Here is a 6,918-nt window from a genome sequence, read left to right on the forward strand (position 1 = left end):
AGCTACAGAGAAAGTGCAGTGCAATAAGGTGCAAGGTCACAACAAGGCAGATCGTCAGGTCAGAGTCCATCTCATCGTATAAGGGAACCGTTCAATACCGTGGGGTAGAAGCTGTCCTTAAGTCTGGTGGTACATGCCCTCAGGCTCCTGTATCTTCTACTCAATGGAAGAGATAATGACCCGGGTGGGTGGGGTCTTTGATTATGCTGGCGGCTTCACCAAGGCAGAGAGAGGTAAAGACAGAGTCCAAGGAGGGGAGGCTGGTTTCCGTGATGTGCTGGGCCGTGTCCACAACTCTCTACGGTTTCTTGCAGTCCTGGGCAGAGCAGTTGCCGTACCAAGCCGGGATGCATCCGGATAGGATGCTTTCTATGGTGCATCGATAAAAGTTGGTGAATGTCAAAGGGGACAAACCGAATTTCTTTAGCCTCCTGAGGAAGTAGAGGCGCAGGTGAGCTTTCTTGGCCGTGGCGTCTTCACCAGGTTCAGGAACAGCAGCTTCCCTTCAATCATTCGGTTCTTGAACTGACCGGCACAACCCTAATCACTGCCTCAGTACAGCAACACCGGGACCACTGTACACTGCAGTGGACTTCTTTTGTGTTCTAGTTGTGTTCTTTCTTGTAAAATTTGTGTATAATTTATGACTTTCTTGTGAATGCTGCTTATGTGAATCTATGTGCCTGTAATGTGGTTATAAGTTTTTCTGGTGAACTTGTACCTCGCTGCACTTGTGCACAGGACCCTCAACTCAACTTGACTTTAAAAAACTAAACCTATTCGTTACCCGGCGATGGTCTGTATCCTGCAAGAAGGCAAGGTTGAGCTGCTGAGAGGTATAGCACGGAAACTGGCCATTAAGCCCATCAAATCCATGCAGACCAACACCCACCCATCTCCGCTTATCCGATTCCATTCCCACATTCCCACCCATTCCACTCCCCCCCCAGATTCTACCCCTCACCCACACCCACTGGGGGCAATTCACAGCAGCCGTTTAGCCCACCCCAGCCCGCATGTTGTTGGGATGTGGGAGGGACTCAGAGCACCCGGGGGAGACCCACGGAGTCACAGGGAGAGCGTGCAGACTCCGCACACACACACACGCAGAGCACCCAGTCTACTCTAGTTACACAGAGCGGCAGGCACGGTAGTGTAGCGGTTAGCTTAATGTTATTACAGCGCCAGCGACCTGGGTTCAATTCCCGGCCGCTGTCGGTAAGCAGTTTGTACGTTCTCCCCGTGTCTGCGTGGGTTTCCTCCGGGTGCTCCGGTTTCCTCCCACATTCCAAAGACGTACGGGTTAGGAAGTTGTGGGCATGCTATGTTGGCGCCAGAAGCGTGGCGAGACTTGCGGGCTGCCCCCAGAACACCCTACGCAACAATGGGCCAAACGCAGAGTGGCAAAACCTCCTGACACACACACACACACACACACAGTGCCAACAACAGATCAAGTCAGGCAAACAATATCAGCTGGAGAAGGGTTCAATTCTTTTCCTTTGTGCCCAAAAACACACGACACTACCGCACAGGACAGGCCCTTCGGCCCACGATGTTGTGCCGACATCTTACCCTGCTCTGAGGTCTATCTAACCCTTCCCTCCTACATAGCCCCCCATTTCTCTATCATTCATGTGTCTATCTAAGAGTCTCTTAAATGTCCCTGAAGTATCTGCCCCCACCACCTCTGCCGGCAGTGCGTTCCACACACCCACCACTCTCTGTGTAAAAAACTTACCCCTGACATCCCCCTTATACCTTCCTCCAATCATCGTAAAATTATGCCCCCTCGTGTGAGCCATTGTCACCCTGGGGAAAAGTCTTTGACTGTCCACTCGATCTGTGCCTCGTCATCTTGTACACGTCTGTCAGGTCACCTCCCATTCTCCTTCTCTCCAAAGAGAAAAGCCCCACCTCACTCGACCTCTCCTCATAAGATAAGCCATTGACGTTTCTCCAATTTAGCCTCCCTTTCTCCACAACCTTTGCTGGATCTGCGTTGGAATGTACACTGTCTGTATCTCTTCCGACTTCCGAATCTGTGCGGATATCAGCCACCCATACACACCAAACCCATTCCACCCCCATCAACTTCTTCCTGCTCTTTCGCCAAGATTCACAGAACAGTACAGCACAGAACAGGCCCTTCGGTCCACAACGTTGTGCCGCCATAGCTAATCCCTCCCACCCACAGAATGCCCCTATACCTCCATTTTCCTCTCGTTCATGGGCCCATCCAAGCCCCTCTTGAAAGCCCCCAGTGAATTTGCCCCCACCACCCTATCAGGCAACACATTCCAGGCATCCACCACTCAGTAAAAAACTTATCCTTCACGTCTGTTCTGAACCTACCCCCTCTCACCTTAAATGCATGCCCTCTGGTATTGGATCACTCAATAATGAGAAGATATTGCTTGTCCACCCCTCATGATTTTATACAATTCCAACAGATCACCCCTCAGCCTCGGCCGCTCCAGAGAAAAGAGCCCAAGTTTGTCCAGCCTCTCCTGATAGCACATGCCCTCTAATCCAGGCAGCATCCTGGTGAACCTCCTCTGCACCCTCTCTAAAGCCTCGACATCCTTCCTGTAGTGATTGGTTTGCTACTGTGAAAGGTGCAGGGGATCAAAACAGTGCAGAATCTGAAGACTGGGATAGTATCGATTACATGCTAGGCAAGTCGTTCGATTACGTTTATTTGATTGCACAACTTGACCCTGAGATGTTAGAGCCAATGGTGTCACAAAAGTTCCAAGTTGGCTAAATCAGTGCAATCTTTCACCATTTAAATAATAATCCGATCTTCTATTTTTCCTTCCAAAGTGGCTGACCTCGCATTTACCAGCATTATGCTCCATCTGCCAGACCCTTGCCCACTCACTTAACCAGCGCCAGAGACCCGGGTTCAATTCTAGCCACCGTCTGTAAGGAGTCTGTACGTTCTCCCCGTGTGTCTGCGTGGGTTTCCTCCGGGTGCTCCGGTTTCCTCCCACATTCCAAGGACGTACGGGTTAGGAAGTTGTGGGCGTGCTATGTTGGCGCCAGAAGTGTGGCGACACCTGCGGGCTGCCCCCAGCACACTCTACGCAGACGATGCATTTCACTGTGTGTTTCGATGTACGTGTGACCAATAGAGAAATCTTGTTTTGTCCGACGGAAACAGATCAAATCATTCCACTGCCACTTTCTACAATAAAACTCTGTAGTACCTTGCTGAAAACCACTTCATATGTTTCATGGTGCAGTCGTTCGGTAACGTTTATAACAGTACAGCACAGAACAGGCCCTTCGGCCCACAATGTTGTGCTGACATAGCTAATTCCTCCTACCTACAGAATGCCCACATCCCTCCCCTCTCATTCATGTGCCCATCCAAGCCCCTCTTAAAAGCCCCCCAATGAATTTGCCCCCACCACCCTATCAGGCAACGCATTCCAGGCATCCACCACTCAGTAAAAAAAAAGTAGCCCTCACGTCTGTTCTGAACCCACCCCCTCTCACCTTAAATGCATGACCTCTGGTACTGGATCGCTCGATAATGGGGAAAAAGATATTGCTTGTCCACCCTGTCTATGCCCCTCATCATTTTATACACTTCCAACAGATCACCTCGCATCCTCCACCGCCCTTTAACCCTCACCAACTTTTACCGATGCGCCACAGAAAGCATCCTATCCTGATGCATCACAGCTCAGGATGGCAACTGCTCTGCCCGGGACCGCAAGAAACTGCAGAGAGTTGTGGACACAGCCCAGTGCATCACGGACACCAGCCTCCCCTCCTTGGACTCTGTCTTTACTGCTCGCTGCCTTGGTGAAGCATCCGGCATAATCAAAGACCCCACCCACCCGGGTCATTCTCTCTTCTCCCCTCTTCCATCAGGCAGAAGATACAGGAGCCTGAGGGCACGTCCCACCAGGCTCAAAGACAGCTTCTACCCCACGGTGATAAGACTATTGAACGGTTCCCTTCTACGATGAGATGGACTCTGACCTCACGATCTACCTTGTTGTGACCTTGCACCTTATTGCACTGCACTTTCTCTGTAGCTGGGACACTTTACTCTGTACTGTTATTGTTTTTACCTGCACTACATCAATGCACTCTGTACTGACCCAATGTAACTGCACTGTGTAATGAATTGACCTGTACGATCGGTGTGCAAGACAAATTTTTCACTGGATCTCAGTACAAGTGACAATAATAAACCAATACAATACTAAAAGAGCCCAAGTCCGGCCTCTCCTGATAGCACACCCACTGGGGCGGGGGGGAGGAGGAGGATTCACAGTGGCCAAATAACCCACCGCACCCCCTGCACGTCACCGGGACGAGGGAGGGAACCGGAGCACCCGGGGGAGGGGGGGTAGGGGGAGAAACGGCCCACAGAGTCACAGGGAGAACGGGCAGACTCCACGCACAGACAGCGCGCCGGAGGTCGGGATCGCAGCAGAGCCTCAACCCCCTCCACGTCGTCTGAAGTCTATCCTGTGATCTAACGCACCCTTGATCTTCGCGCTTTTAAATCAGCCTCCAACACATTAATTAAATTTCTAATTCCATTCTGAAGTTCCGGGAGGCCTAATTATACCACTTCTCAAGTAAAAATACTTCTGAGTCCTTAACGCTGTGGTATGCTGGACAGACCTGGAGCACTGCGCTCAGTTCTGGTCGCCCCCCTCCCCCCGCTACAAGAAGGATGTGGGGGGGGGGGGGGGCTTTGGAGAGGGTGCAGGAGAGGTTCACCAGGACGCTGCCTGGATTAGAGGGCGTGAGCTACCAGGAGAGGTCGGACAGACATGGGTTGTTCTCCCTGGAGCGGCAGAGGCTGGGGGGAGACCTGATGGAGGTTTACAAAAATGAGAGGCATATATAGAGCAGATTGTCCGTCTTCTTCCCAGGGTCAAAATGTCATGTACTAGAGGGCATAGCTTTAAGGTGAGAGAGAGGTAGATTGGTTTATGGTCACACGTACCGAGGTACAGTGAAAAACTATTCTGCATGATATCCATACAGATCATTTCACCACATCAGTACATCAAGGTAATACAAGGGAAAAGCAATAACAGAATGCAGAGTAAAGTGTCCCAGCTACAGAGAAAGTGCAGTGCAGGCAGACAATAAGGTGCAAGGGCCACAACCAGGTAGATTGTGAGGTCAAGAGTCCATCTCATCGTACTAGGGGACCGTTCAATAGTCTTACAACAGTGGGATAGAAGCTGTCCTTGAGCCTGGTGGTTCGTGCTTTCAGGCTTTTGTATCTTCTGCCCGACAGGAGAGAGGGGGGAGAAGAGAGAATGTCCGGGGTGGGTGGGGGTCTTTCATTATGTCGGCTGCTTTCCCGAGGCAGTCCGTGGAGAGGAGGCTGGTTTCCGTGACGTGCTGGGCTGTGTCCACAACTCTCTACGGTTTCTTGCGGTCCTGGGCAGAGCAGTTGCCGTACCAAGCCGGGATGCATCGATAAAAATTGGTGAGGGTCAAACTGGGCCACGCCAAATTTCTGTAGCCTTCTGAGGAACGAGAGGCGCTGGTGTGATATCTTGGCCGGTGTTTACGTGGTTGGACCAGGACAGCCCACTGGTGATGTTTGCACCTTGGAACTCGCTCCCAACCATCTGCACAGTTGACACAGACGTTCTCCAGCCCCAACACCTGAAGTCAATGACCATCTCCTGGTTTCCAAACGTCGAGGGAAAGGCTGCTCTGACACCTGACCCTCCAAATCCCTTCCTGTAGTTACTCGAGAGGCCGGCCAACTACGGCGACCGTATCACGAGGGTGCTTGACAGGGTAGATGTGGGAGCTGGAGGGTTCACAGTTCCAGGATGAGTTCAATGCTGAGGTGTGGAGGAACCTCTCTCGGAGGGAGGGGAATCTCTGGGATCTTCTGCCCCCCCTTCCCCAGGGTGGTGAAGGCCAGATCACTAGGGGTGGTTCAAAGAGGGAGATGAGTTTTTTTTTGGAAGTTTGGAGGATTGAGGGCTGTGGGGGGGACTGGGATAGAAGCGGAGATGAGGTCTGGGGCAGATCAGAGTGGTAGGGTGGACACAAAGGACCGAGTGGCCCACTCCTGTCCTGCACCAGTGTTGAGAACAAGCCTGCGTCCTCAGCCCTCTACTCTACTCCCTATACACTCATGACTGTACACTCACACCAGATTCTGCTCTAACTCCATCTACAAGTTTGCAGATGACACCACCGTAGCGGGACATGGCTCAAACAGCGATGAATCAGAGTACAGGAGCGAGATAGAGAGCTTAGTGCCATGGTGTCATGACAACAACCGTTCCCTCAATGTCGGCAAAACCAAAGAGCTGGTCATTGATTCAGGAAAGGGCGCAGTGTACATGCACCTGTCTACATCAATGGTGCTGAGGTCAAGAGGGTTGAGAGCTTCAAGTTCCTGGAAGTAAACATCACCAACAGCCTGTCCTGGACAAACCACATAGATGCAATGGCCAAGAAAGCTCACCAGTGCCTCTACTTCCTCAGGAGGCTAAAGAAATTCGGCACATCCCCTTTGACACTCACCAACTTTTATTGATGCACCATAGAAAGCATCCTATCCAGATGCACTGCGGCTTGGTATGGCTACTGCTCTGTCCGAGACCACAAGAAACTGCAGAAAGTTGTGGACACAGCCCAGCACATCACGGACACCAGCCTCCCCTCCTTGGACTCTGTCTTTACCTCTCGCTGCCTTGGTGAAGCAGCCGGCATAATCAAAGACCCCACCCACCCGGGTCGTTCTCTCTTCTCCCCTCTTCCATCGGGTAGAAGATACAGGAGCCTGAGGGCACGTCCCACCAGGCTCAAGGACAGCTTCTACCCCACGGTGATAAGACTATTGAACGGTTCCCTTATACGATAAGATGGACTCTGACCTCACGATCTACCTTGTTGTGACCTTGCACC

The sequence above is a fragment of the Pristis pectinata genome, chromosome X, assembly GCF_009764475.1.
Source record: "Pristis pectinata isolate sPriPec2 chromosome X, sPriPec2.1.pri, whole genome shotgun sequence".
NCBI lineage: Eukaryota > Metazoa > Chordata > Chondrichthyes > Rhinopristiformes > Pristidae > Pristis > Pristis pectinata.